The 14,416-nt window shown below is 37.9% G+C and overlaps 1 protein-coding gene across 3 annotated transcripts in view; it reads left to right on the forward strand.

The window, feature by feature from the left end:
• The window catches only part of NKAIN3 (sodium/potassium transporting ATPase interacting 3), a 346,639-nt gene that overhangs the window by 65,534 nt on the left and 266,689 nt on the right, over positions 1 to 14,416 (forward strand). The window lies entirely within an intron of this gene.

Here is a 14,416-nt window from a genome sequence, read left to right on the forward strand (position 1 = left end):
TCACCTACAGAGACACATGTATTGCACTCCTCCAGCCTCTGAGCCTAGTGTAAATCGCTACTGTTCCCTTTCTCTTTTCTTTATGATATCTTTCTGACTTCTGCTGGGGCTAAACAGGTGGTGCTTCTGCCAGATACTCACTAAAGTACCGTGAATGAAGGTTGTTGGTGAGCATTCCATTATGTTGAATGGGTTTTGGCATGAATGTGCTATTTCTCTTGTACTTATTTGTTCTTTCTTCTTTCATCTGGCTGGGTCTCCGTATGACTTTTCATATCTATCTTTCTTCAATCTTCCCAGTTTCTTCAGTATTTTGCTGAATTTCTACTTCCTTCTCCTCTCCCTCCTCAGTCAGAATATTCTTTAATGGAGCTCTGTGACCAAGAAAGAATTTTAGAAAGAATAAGTGGAGTTATTTGCCCTTTTTACACTTAATTTTCTCCTTTTTTTTTTCTCTTTGTGGAATTAGAATTAATGATTTTTCACTCTCACTTTCCTTTCTTTTAACTCACAGGAGTGATTTATTTGAAAACAGTTAGAATTTAGAAAAGCAGGTATTTCTAATTGTTGCAAGAGACAGTTACCTGTGTCTTACTCTGCACATGATAGGTTTGGCTTGGGAAATGCTGAGTTAGGACCAGAGATGTTCTGTCATCTAGAGCACATAATAGCAGGTCTAGATGCTTCTATTACTCCTACATCTCCCCTAGAAGTTGTTCAGAAACCTTTGTAGTCAAAGCCTTTGTTTACTCCTGGTTCTTAGGGTTTGAAAAACAAACATATTTTACTTGCTTTTAGCCTTTTTGAATTAGAGCATACTCTCTCTTTCTGAGTCTGCCCAGTTACTTGGCTTGTTTTAAAGAGACCTTTATGCTATTTATATATTGAAGATTGTTTCTCTTGTTGTTGGCATCACCTCTGAAGTTTTGTTTTCATTATAGATGGCCTCTCATTTTATGTCCTGTTGTTCTCTGCTCTGAAATACTAGGAGGGATTTGAGTTTGTCCTCTCTGCTCCTAGAAGACATTTAGAGGTGATTTTTTTTTCCCTTACTGGTCCTTTAAATAACACTTTCTCTCCAGTTTATGCAGTTTAGCTGATCAATGGTGTGGCACAACAGCTATAATGTGTGAGTTTCTAAGAAAACCACATGCTAGAAATGGTTTGTCTAGCCTACTCTCCAGCTTTTTACATATAACCTCTTCTCAAATAGTCCAGAAACCACTGACACCGTATTTGTGGGAGAAAATCCAATTGACTCCATTTCTTCTGCATCATTAACAGACTGAGCACGCACAGTATTTATTTAAATCAAACAGCACGTTTTATAGCAAAACCAAGCAGTGATGTCCTCTGCAGAACAATGACAACAGTCCTTCAGAACACACAGATTCCTCCATCGTATGCAGAGTGGAATTCTAATCTGTACTCAAATCAGCCGCTGTGCTCTCATCCTCAGTATCATGAAGGGTTTGCTTACTAAGTGTATTTTCAGTGCAGGGTTAAGATATGTATTGTCAATACAGCACTGAAGGCTAAAGCCTTTTAAATTTTGAAAATGCAGCCTTTGTTTAGCAGTGTATTTGTCATCAGGTTTTGAAGATGTGGTGCTATGAAATGAGCCATTTTAAGGCAAATATGATCCCTGAAAATCACCTCCAATACGGTTTAATATGCAAGGTGAGAGCCTTCCAAAAGACTGAGTCAAATTAATTAGCTCTAGCTATGTAGCACTGCTCCTGCCTCACTGAACTGAGAGCTGAACTGAAAGGCATGGTCAGACTCCACAGTGCTGTTACATTATTCTGCACCTCTGGAGAAGTCTCTAGGGTCCAAAACAAAGAATATCTCTGCTGTCAAAGGAAAAAAAATGGGCAGAAATTTCTGCTTTCTGAAATTTCCTAATGTCATTTTGCACTTTGATCCATAAAATGAGGATTATTCACAAGTTATGAAGGATTACAGACTTGGATATATTGTGGTGCAGATTTAGCATTGTTACTGCCCTTACACAGCTAATAAGCAAAGTTGTGGGAATCAGGACACCATTTGGGCCAGAATATTGCTAAGTTTCTTCCAAAAGCTGCTTCTATCAGATTAAATGAATAGTCCCTGCCTACCCACTGCAGTTTGGTTGGTGCTTGCTGCCCTCAGTGCTGGCCTAGCACTGACTGTACGGGAAGAAATTTCACCTGGAAATACTACACATGCAGTTGGTGCACCTGCCAATAGCAAATTGCAGGTTAAAATACCTTCTCAGCCAGCAGGAGGATTAGTGATCTGTGAAAAGAAAAAGCTGTGAGATGCAAGTCACTTAAGGTACAAACAGCCATGCAGTTTCAGCAAGAAGGAACAAGAGAATGATGCAAAATTAAAAGTTGAAGAATTACTTATAGTGAACTTTTGAGAGATATGCATGTATTTCTCACTGTGCTGTGCATGTGTATGTAGACAAATACCTGAATCCTAATGCAGAGTTTGTGTGCTGTGGTTGATTTTAGCCATCACACAAGTTCTAAAGGACAAATATGATTTTTCTTTGACATTTGCTTCTGTACTCAGATATGGAAGAGAATTATTTTTTTTAGGCATTTTTCATTTTCTGAACTTTTTGTGTGGTTACAATCCAGAAGGGAAAAAAAGAAAAAAAAAAAATAGAATTATGTACCAGTCTGGTTCGTGAAGGTGCTATGTAGTTCTGAGGGAAACTGTTTTGGCAGTGATTATATGGCTGAATGTTTTCCAATGGTGAAAAAAATACATCTGAGACTTTTGTGACCTTTTTTTTTTAAATAAAGGAGAACAGAATATTTAAAATTGCTTCATGAAGTACAGAAGCCAAGCAACAGAGAGCTGCACTGCAGAGGATGGATCATGAACGGAGAAGTAAAAACACAGGATGATAGAGGCCCATTTGCTTTGGTCAGAACAAAGGGCAGATGGAGAGAGGCTCTTACCAAGGCCTGCAGTGACTATGATTTTACACTGAAAGAAGGTACATTTAGATTAGACACAGGAAGAAATTTGTCACAATAAGGGTGGACAGATGCTGGAACAGTCTTCCCTAGTGGCTTCTTCATCCTTGGATGAAGGCCAGGGTGGAAGGGGTTTTGAGCAACCTGCTCTAGTAAAAGATGTCCTTGTCCAGCAGGTAGGTTGGAATAGATGATCTTAAAGGTCCCTTCCAACCAAAGTAATTTTGTGGTTCTAATGTTCTGTGAACACCAGCTGTTGATTTCATCAGGGGCACTGAAGGAACAGAGAAACATAGAAGAAAGGTCATAGTGCTGGGGCATTATATTGAAAAGCTCCTTCACAGCACCTCAATACTGAAGGACAATCAATAATAATCAAAATAGGAAGCTATGAATCACACCCATATAGCAGAAGATCTTACCAAGATTTTCCTTCCTCTTTGGCTGAATAAAACTGGAATTACTGGACCACTTGGATAGAAACTGAACACTTAATTAATTTTTTTTAAGTCAAAAAGAAAGAAGAGTTAATGACTGACTAAAGTTGATAGCACTTCTGAAAATTTGTTCCAGTGGGACTTAGTTTTGAATAAATTATTTTTCCCCCCTTTTTAAGCATCTTGTCATAGTAAAGGCCAGGCTGTTATGATTTTTTTAAACCAGTTATGATTTTTCCCCCCCTTTTTAAGCATCTTGTCATAGTAAAGGCCAGGCTGATAAAACGGAAGAGATTATGCCATGTCTACATTCACTGGGTCCTCACGGTTTGTTCTGGAACAGGGAATTAGCAGCCCTCTCAACAGATAGATAATTGCTCTATTGCTTTCAGAGTCAGTTAAATAATACAGAGCCACCTTACTGGCAGACACCTTAAACTCCATTTACCAGGAAATCTGTAAAATGCCTTCAAAAGACAAGTCTAAAAAATTCATGGACCTAGTACAAACATTGGTTTGGACATATACAATTTCCCAGTGCCTTTCTCCCAGCTGCAGCAGTCCTGTGTTGCAGTTGGTAATTGCCTCTCTCTTTTCTCCCTGTCCCACAGGGACAAACAAGCTTTTCATCTGTCTCCTTGCTCTGCTTCACAGATGCTAGCCATACTCTTCTTGCAATCAGTTATCTAAATGATTAACATAATTAAGTTAAACTCAGTGAAATTGTTCCAAAATTGCATTTAGCTTGTGGGTTGTTTTGGCTTGGAAGTGGAGCTGGTATTTTCAAACCTCCCTTTGTCTTTTTTTTTTTTTTTTAGTTTAGGTATAATTGTATCAGTTGTCTTCCTTTGATTTCTTGTTTTCTTTATAGATTATAATTTTTGATCACTGTAACTGATTTCATGGACATTTAGAAACTCAAGATCATAGGTAGTGCCTTACTTAAAAGCACAAAGTCCTTTTTCTCTGAGTAGTATATGGAGTTATTGATGGGATGTTAAGTTTCTAATAACCGATCAGCAGTATAGCAACTAAGCCAATGCAAGCAAGTGAAGCTGTCTCTACAGATAGCAGACATTTTTTGTGAGCACGTTTTTGTATTTCTTTATGGGCAGACAGCAGGGAAAACAGTTTTTTAAAGTCTGTGTTTGAATAAAATTATTGCTTCTCCTAACTGAACTGGCTGCTTAGCTGAAGAGGCGCAAACAGCATGATTTTGAGAACAGTAGCATCAGTAAACAACCTGCCCCTTTTTGCTTCTCCTGTTGACACAGATTTAGATTAGCCTAGTTGTCCCTATTTTTCATAATCCCCTGTCCTTCAGATATGTTTCTGCTCCAGAAGTACCACAATGCTTCAGTAAATCATAGTAATGCTGCATTAAAAACTGAACAGACCTGTACTGCGACAGTCCCTGACCTGACATTCTGGCAATTTAAATAGAAACAGCATCAAACTCTTGTGATTGTACTAGTGTAACATAACTGACTTGTAAACAAGTTGTGCAAACCCATCTATAGAAAAAATTTTTTGCTAGTGTACCATTTCATAAGCGTAAGCTGTGTAGATGTAGATTGATGACTCTTTGAAAAGTATTTTTAATTGCAAAATTAATTACAAGAACAGAGCGTTGCATTTAATTTCACCATGTAAGATTGCTGAGAATGAGCAACCACATGGGAGAATATGGAACAGGAGTGAAAAAGAGGGGCTGGAGAAAAAATGTAGAGGCAATTTGGACTTGCTTCCTACTAGTTAGTCACTACTTCCAAACAGAGGTGTGCTTGGGGTTTGTTTTGTTTTGTTTGGGGTTGTTTTGTTGACATGTGGATGATGCTGCTAATTGTCTTGGCTGCCTGCTCAAGTCAGGCTGGGCTTGTCTCCCCAAGCACCAGTGTTCGGTGTTACTGTGCAGAAGTTGCATTCAATTTTTTTTCAGTAATTTGAGGCACAGCACATCTTCTAGATGATTCTTCATACTACAGGTGCTGAAGTGGTTCCTTTTTATTTAGCAAGACGAAACTGAATTCTAATGAAAAGGTAATGTATTGGAAAATTACTCCAAATGGAATAAAATTGCATTTTGCTAACTAATTAAATTTATTTTTCATACTTTAATATAAAAATGTAATAATTTACAGAGCCTGGTACTGCTTTGCTTTCAAGGCGTTCGAGGGATGTATTGGCACTCACTCTCTATCTTACTTGCTCTCCATTCAAAAGTTTGTTTCAAATGCAGACCGGCATTCGCTGTCACAAGGATGCTGCACTTCTCTTTTTGTTGTCTGGTTTCTTTGTGTTAAGGACTCTTGCTTTCCTTTGCAATGTGTAGTACTTCTGTGCTATAAATCTTTGTTTCATTGTACCACTGGAATATATAATCTAAGTTGAATCAGTCAGCAGTAAAACGTTTTGAGTTTTACCTGATTCTAAGTTCTTGTGTTGGAGGGAATTCTGCAGAGTTCAACATTTTTGTTGCATTTGTTACAGCTTGGCATGAGCTTTGATTTCACCTTGTAGCTATTACTTGCAGAAATAATGTCACTGGATAAGAGGTCCATTGAGAGTCTTGGAACTGCCTTTAAGACATGAGAGCTTCTCTATCACCTTGTATACAAATGGGTGGCTTTTGGCAATGTTCTTGCTGGGGCAGAAGGGCTTTCAGGTAGCTCTGCTGTTAAAGTTACTGCTACCTCTACTATTTCCTTTAAGATTGCCAAAACATCTAACACTTTACTCCATTCCATTTTTGGGGTATTCAAGTTTGGGGAGCCTGACAGGGGAAAAAGAAAAAAAGACCATGTGGGAATTTCACCCCTCTTTTGTGAATATGACAGAGTAATTAATGTACCTGTGCATGAGTAGCTGTTTTAATTAGTGGCCTGTTACCATACATGTAATGAGTGTAGATGGAAAGAATTCTAACCTTGTTATTATGTACATTGGGCTGAACATTCCTCTGAAGTCAGCTTAAGATTTAGGCCTTTTGAGTTTTAAAAAAAGCATACCTACTTGGGGCACCAGTCAATTAAAGTGGAGCAAGGTATTTTTAACAGGACAAAGCACCATCTTTATTGCCATTTAGAGCTTTTTATAACACCAGTGTCAATCTGTTAAAGACCACCCTCTGATCAACCATGCAGTATCAGGCATGAGTGCTAAATTATTAGCACCAGCCTGACCACAACATCACTGCTTGTGTGTGTGAGTAGTAATTTGTGTTGGAAGTAAAATCCAGGAAGCTGTCATGGGAATAGCAGGGTTTAGTTTGTTGATCAGTAGAGTCACAGAGATTGTTTCATTGGTGCCTAATAGCCAATTCCTTTAAGGACAGGGTGACCAATGCAAGGGTATTTATCATTTCAAAATTGGTTTTAGCTGTGCTACCATGTTAAAAGTCCCAGTAAAAGTTTAGACTATGTTCTTCTTAATCATCCAGATTGTGCCAGACCCTGGATAAGGAATACCAACAAGCTTTGAATCCTGGTCACTAATTTTTAATGCAGGTGCATTTTTACTCTGACCTGAGACATCAGAGTTAATTTCTACCTGTGTGTTTTGAACTGAATTAAGGTAAAAAAAAAAAAAATTGAGCAGAGAAAGCACAGAGCAGAACAAAATGAGCAGAGATGTCTCAAAGTGGTGGATGGATTTCAGTAGCAGCAGTTTTGACTGTAGGACCTTTGTGGGGGAGATGGCAGCTGTACCTACAACATGTATATCAATGCCAAAGAAGTCTTGTAGGGTAACTCAAGAGAGTAATGTCACTTGCAATACATGAACACTAAGTAGCATTTAGTGTCTGTGTGGTAGTCTTGTTCTTTTCTGTGGCTTTGGCATTTCCTTCTGGTACTTCGCCGTTCCTCAAGAACTGCTGGATAGCTTTTAGTCACACTGGCTTGCTAAACGTTGGAGAGCCCTTGCAGCTAGTTGGGAAAAAACCCAGATTAAATACAAAATGCAAGACTCTAATTCTTCTTTAACCCTAGTTGAACCTATTTGGATATCATGTGAAAAAATGTAGAAATATCTAGTGTTTGGCACTTTGTCGGAGCAATGTCTTGAACATTTAAAGAATAATCTTACATGCTTCAATACTGGGAAATAAAAATAGAAGTGCCATGCCCAGGCAGATCATGTAAGTCAAGGAAAAAGCCACAGATAGAATCTCTGTCCCTGCTTTCCCTTCTCTCTTAGAACACCACCTGTCGTTTCCACGAAAAGAAGAAAAGCCACCAAAGAAAAGCTGAACAGGGCTGTCAATGCTGGCAAAAGTCAGTGGAAGGAATAGAGAAAGGATAAAGGACCACTTCTTACTTAAGCTCAAGGGCTAATACTGTGAAATAATATTTATATGCTGAGATCTGTAGGTTGCTTTAGTTATAGTGACATGGGACAGGTATCAATTAGAGAAAATTTCCATAACATAATTAAGAGATAACATGTTGCTGCTCTCTTATTTTTTTCTTTCACTTGAAAATTCTCCATTGATTTTAATTAAGCTTGTCTTGGACTCATGACCATAATCAATGTGATTTTTCCCCCCAATTTAACATCTAGCTTTGCTCATCAAGGAACTTTTCCCAGATGTAACATGCTTCAGTTAAGAAGTTTCATTTTAAGCTATTCAACTACTAGTTCTTAGAAGGACTTAAAAATGCCTTCAGAATATAGAGCTAGGGCATGAATGAGTACAATTTTTCCAAATTAGTAAGTGCATAGTCTCAATTTTCTGTGAATGCTTTACTTTCCACAAAAAGCAGATACTTTAAATACTAGGTTCCTAGTGGAAAACACTCAAATAAAGCTTTTTTTTGTATACCATCTTATTAAGAGAAAGGGAAAAAGGGGCACTTGCTAAAAGCTTACTTGTAAATTTGAATAATCATTGTAATTTTTGTTATAACAATTTGAGCAATCTACTTGTCGTTTCTGGAATCAGATAAAGGCTTTTAATCTTGCATAGTAGATAGAATAATCCTGCCAGAGGAACCATTCTGTGTTGTTAGTTAAACCAAATTGCATATGCTTGAATGCTGAAGAAAAAAAAAAGTTTCTTTTATAAGGGATTTTTCAGTTTCCTTTGTAAGGGATTTTTGATTCCTTATGGATGTTTCTGCTAAGACTCAGAATCTGATTTCTATTTCTGTAGAGTCTCATCCTTCCTATAGCAGGAAGTAGCATCTAATTCCACTGACTTTCAATAGTTTGCTTTGTTGCTTGGTGAATTTCAGGCAGTGACCCGTAGTATGGGCTCATGTCCTTCATGTCTGATTAAATTTAGCTAAGAGACAAAGGATCCAGTAGATGTGCAGATAGTCAACAACTGTGTAACGGAGGGCAGCATGCTAATAAAGCCCTTTTGCAAGTAGTACTCAGTTCTTTTAAATATGTGGTTATTAATTTCCTCATGGAAATTCTCAAGAGCACTTATCTGCCTTTTCAGTGCCTTTCAATATTAACTGATTTCTTCTGACAAACCTTTAGTAGGAGTTATTTTCCAATTTGTTTTTCCCGCAGGATAGATGTTTCCTTCTGTTGGAAATGTCTTGTTACTTAAATAAAATACAACTTGTGAGTTTTTCATCTAACTACCAAACATAGAAAGTGTAAGTTGTGACCTTGAAAAATTTAGGTTAAGTTACTTCCAAGAATATCCTTTCATTCAGGTGCTTTTAAAGTTCTGAATATTGTCTGTAACATTGTTTTGTAACGTATAGTGATTTGGAGCTTCATATGTTCACAGACTAAAAATCTGAATTTTTTTTCATATGCACAGTTTAATAGCACTGTGAAATAAGGAAGTGCAGTTGTTCCCATTTCACAGACTGTGAAGTATCAGACTCTTAACTAATGGATTTACATTGCTCTAGCATCTGAGCTGGCATCTCTGCTTGGTAATCCACTTCCGTATCCACTGCGCTATACCCTAAATTTCCTCCAGTCTTACTTTTAACACCCAGCTGAAGTGCTTCAGCAACAAAAGTCTAATCTTACTCTTCAGACAGTGGGTAATTAGAGATCTAGTTGTTGTAGACATAGTACAACGTGTTATATGTAGTGTAGGGGTGCCTAAATACAGATTAAATTTAATATTGTGTACTTCTTTATTGCAACTGATTGCAGAGGGAGACTACTGTCTTCCTTTAGATTAAGCTATGCTTAATACCTGAATTGCATCAGCAAGTAATCCAAAACCAGTGAGGAGATACGGAGCAGAGACTGACAGCCAACCATGGGCTAGAGCTATTAGTATGAGACCTTTGCCCTTGTCTTCTAATGCAGCTTTTGTTTAGTGTAAATACATGGGGTGTCTATACGAACATTGCAAAATAGATCTGTCTAAATAAACGAGGAAGAAAATAAATCCCCATGACCCTGACGTACCCTGACGCAGGCCCCAGAGGCTCTTTGATTAAGTAAAACTGTCACCTACCAGTGTTATCTTTTCACTTTCATTTTACTCATTAATCTTCAGTACTGCTAACAATAAGACATATTTAATGTGTACATTAAGTCACTTGTAGCCCTTTTATCTGTAGATTGCTGGCTCTTGTCCAGCTGCTGTAAAAGTGATTAAAACGTGTTATCATCTCATGGCTGCTCAGTGGCTGAGACAGTCCAAGTCCTCTGCCAGTGTATGAGCACCCACATTAGGTTGACTAAAAGCAGTCTTCATCCAGTTTCTATGAAATTCAGAGTCTGATTCTAACATGTGGAAACAGGTCAGTGATGCTGCATGCTTCAACTCCCATCCCTATTTCTGTTCTCTGTCCACTCTGTTCCTGTGAGGAGCTCCTTAGTCTTAATGATTACCAGTCAAGGAACTTCTACAGGCTGAATGCTACCTAATTATAATTGTTTTCAAATCAGGAAAAACTTAACTTTTACCTTTTAATAGTCAGGAATGATATCTCAGTTAAATTTCCCTCTGGTCCCACTGTCATGGAGGTTTTTTGTAATTGTTTAGGATCCTCGGGGCTGCCTTGTGGAGTGTTCAGCATTCAGTCCCTTACTTGGGAGCTGCTGCTGTGAGCTCAGAGAGCTGAGCCTGGCAAAGCTGGGTGTTCGTGCATTGGATGGATCCTGGCTCCTGGCTCTTAGCAAAATTCCAGTTGAATCAAAGCTTCAGAACAGGGAGGCTGGAGGCACAACGAAGCTCCACTTAAATTGACGATCTTATGATTTCCAGCTTACCTACCATGAATTTAAGAGCATGGAAAGCTAGGGAGCTTTCAAAGAGACTTGGCCATCTTAACAGAGAGGAAGGACTTGATCAAGTAGATAAAATTTCTGGGTTTGTAGTTTTCATGATGAGAACCTGAGGATCTGGTTCTGAGCAGCTTTATTGTAATTACCTGTTCATCGCCTTCTGAACTTTAAACTGGCCAAGAAATGGCCTTTTAAACCATGATTTTGATGTTAAAGTTCAGTTCACTTAATTTTAGTCTTCCTTGGCTCTTGTAAGTGCAATAAGTTTTATTTCTATATCTTTCTGCTGTGAGTTTATAATTTCTCTTTGACTTCCAGCTAAGGAAGAATGTGCAGAGGAATCATAGTTGTTCAGGTGGAAGAAAAATATGTATGAACTGCCTGAATACAGAAAGTATTAATTAAGGATATGCATTATAAATACACTTTTTTTCTAGAAGCCCATGAAATTGGTTGGTTGAAGTAAATTTTTTTTTTTCTGCAGTGGGAGTTATGAAGCAGTGTAGATTTTAGCACTCAATGTACTGTAGGATTAATTATAGTCCTAAACCCATCAGACTTTCAGGAAACAGAACCTGATCCCTGAAAAGAATGAATGGCTCCAAAGAGAGTGCAATTTGAGTATGCTGCTAAGAGGTTGAAAAAGAAGAGCTTAGTCTCTCAGTATCTCACAGGATTAGGCTCTTTATTCTTATTAAGGATATGCATCTTGAGCAGTGAAAGTGAATTGAGATCTGGCATGATTGAGAGCAGGTAATATATTCAGAAGTCTGTTGAAAGGCATGAAGCTGAGTTTAAAAATAATTTAGGTAAAGTTTTATTGATAAAGAAGGAGTTGAAACATTTATAACATTTGCAGAAACACTTTAGTATATTAAGTTTAAAAAGCTATGCTTCTTATTGAATCTCTTGATTATGCAAAGAGAAGCACCAGTTTATAATATTCATTGAACCATTAAATGGAGTCCAGCAAGTGATTAAAATTAATAGGTCAGCATGAAACTTGGGTGGATACAGAGGAAAAAGCCCAGGGTGACTTGCTGTTAAAATGCTGCATCTGTTTGTCAAAGGGAATGGTGTAGCCCAATTTTTTTTTATAACTGTCTTCCTATTTGGGCTTTATTATGATTTATTGTAATCTTTCTTCCAAAAATTTTGATTTCTCATTCAGTGGCAATATTTTCTTGAAGTAACAGGTAAGGCATAATAGTTAAGTTGTGTTTGCAGTAAGGACCTACACAGAGGTTTGCCAGTTTGAAAGCCATAGAAGAGGTTGTAGAGCCAAAGGAAACATACAGAAGAAGAAAAGGAAACAGCTGAATGTGTGCTGCACTCAGTAGAAATGAACAAAATGGAGTAGTGTGATCACAGTTCCCAATTCTATCTGAATAGACTGATGCTTTGGCAAATGAGAAATATGTAAGATCAGGCAGGAGGATGTAGTGGGTTGCTGCTTTCCTCATTTATGTATTTTGTTTCTGAGAAGAGTAGTGCAGTTCCTGGGCATGAAGAGTTTTTAACCCATTTGCTTCAGAATAAATTGCAGATATGTCTGTTGGATTGCACCACATTGTACTTCTGAATCCTAGTGGCTATCACTTTTGGTGCAACACTAATGAACACCTGCAGAACAGCAGGGAGCAGGCTGGGCCCCCAGTGAAGCAATTATATTTTGCTGCAGGTTCTGATCCTTACTGGTGAGTGTTTTGGAGTCGTAGCTCCCTTACCTTTCTCATTTATTACAGTAGACAGGTTTCCTATTTCTATTATATCTTGTTGCGACTAAGCCTTTACATATGTGATGTCAGTAACTCCTTTGCATTCCAGGGACTTAGATTAAACTTTTGGTATGAGTAATATATATATTTTGAATTAAAATGAAAGAGTACTGGAGAGACACTGAATGTTTTATATTGTGTTCTAAGTTGGCAATCTGAAACGGCAATAAATTGTAAAAAGACCGACATAGTTTAATCCGTTAGTAACAAAAAAAAGGCACACAGCTCCATATCTGGCTTTAACTGCATTCAAATGACAAGACTGGATTCTTATCACAGTTAAGCAAGAATGAGTCTGAAATAACTTTTCTGAAAGTGTTATTGTGGATTTACACCAGCATAATGGAGAATTGAATTTGGATTTTGAATTTAAATCCTGTCACCTCTCACTTAAATTTAAAAGTAATTTACCTGAGCCTTTTGCTATACCAGTTCTTAAGTCTGGACAGCTCATGCTAAGTGCATGATCCCTTTGAGTGACAGCAGGAATACTATCAGGAAATTAGGCAAGGATGTTTAGAGATGTGGTTAGTACTAACTGAACTCATGTTGAAATCTCTCAACACACCTGCACTACACCTTGACTCCTTTTGAGTCACCACAATATTCCTTCCTAATGTAGTGAACGTCCTTAGTTTCAAATCATGTATATTGCTTTCCACAGGAAACCACAGACTGTTGGTGTTAACAGGGAGGATGGTGGTGGATTGATTATTGGTTTGACCTAATTAACTCGATGATGTTAAACAACAATCAGTGGTAGAAATAGCTTACAAGTCTGTCTTTATTAAAGAAAGTAATTGGATTCGGATCCAATGGTTCACATTACCATTCAGATTTATCTTAGGACCCACTGTGGCCCTTACCCGGTCTGTGATTCTGTCATTCTGTAACCTGAGATGCCACATTGCACTGCTGGTAGGAGGTGGACAGGAATCTTTTGAGGCACAAGTCCTGAAGCCTTCCTGTTGACCTAGAGGGATTTTTATAACTGCGGAATTGGTCTTCTGGCATGCAAGAGGGAGGGTGTGAGGTTTTGAGGTACAGAGCTGCACCTGGCCTTACCTTTTGGACAGCATGGTGTGCCATCTTGGTGAGGGACCATTGCAAATCCCTGCAGCCATGCAGGACAAAGAAGACAGAATTTGTTTCAGGAGATTCACCATTTTCATTGGTTGGAGTATTTCACTTCTGAGGAAACAGGAAGACCTCGGTGTGGCTGTGGAGCTGCCTTAGCTCAGGTAATCTCAACAGGATGAATTTATAGACGTAGCAATAAAGCTACTTTTGTTAAAACACACGGCATGGACATGGGTAATGAAGAATGTGGCCCTTCATGAATATTTAATCCTCATTATCCAGCTGCTTCATGCATGCGCATATATATATATGTATTTATATACATAAAATCCTTATGTTAAGGATTCTTATACTAATGTTCCTTAACAACTCCTAAGGAGCTCAGAAAAAGCTTAACCACAGCTTGTCTACAACCTGGCTGAATGAGTGTTCCTCTTATTTTCAGACCTGTTTTCACTTATCTCCAATATCTGTTTTATTCCCCACCTTTGTAAACCCTGTCTTTAAAAATCACCTAGGAAGGTACAATACTATCGCTTTATCAGTTTAGCTCAGCAAAATCCAGGATACTACACATAGGCACAAAAATCTAACAGAGTTTATCCTTTCAGATATGCATTAGCCCCGGAACAGACTTAATGAGGTAAGGATTTATTAGGCAGAGGTACGGTAATTAGGAAGGGAATTATCTGTGCTTTGCAAAAGAAGTTTCCAAGCTTTCTCATTTTCTTTTTAAAGTGTATTTGGTATTGGTAAATAAATACAATAATTTCTGACTGGGAACATTGTGCTTCTCCAAAAAATAATAAAAACGTGGATTATATTGCTATACAATCTGTGCTTTATTAAGGGTAAAAATAATACTGTGTAATTGTGTAGTTCATTTTTAATAGAAAACATAAAATTATTTGTGAAAGTGACTATGTTTTGAAAG

The sequence above is a fragment of the Aphelocoma coerulescens genome, chromosome 2, assembly GCF_041296385.1.
Source record: "Aphelocoma coerulescens isolate FSJ_1873_10779 chromosome 2, UR_Acoe_1.0, whole genome shotgun sequence".
Lineage (NCBI taxonomy): Eukaryota > Metazoa > Chordata > Aves > Passeriformes > Corvidae > Aphelocoma > Aphelocoma coerulescens.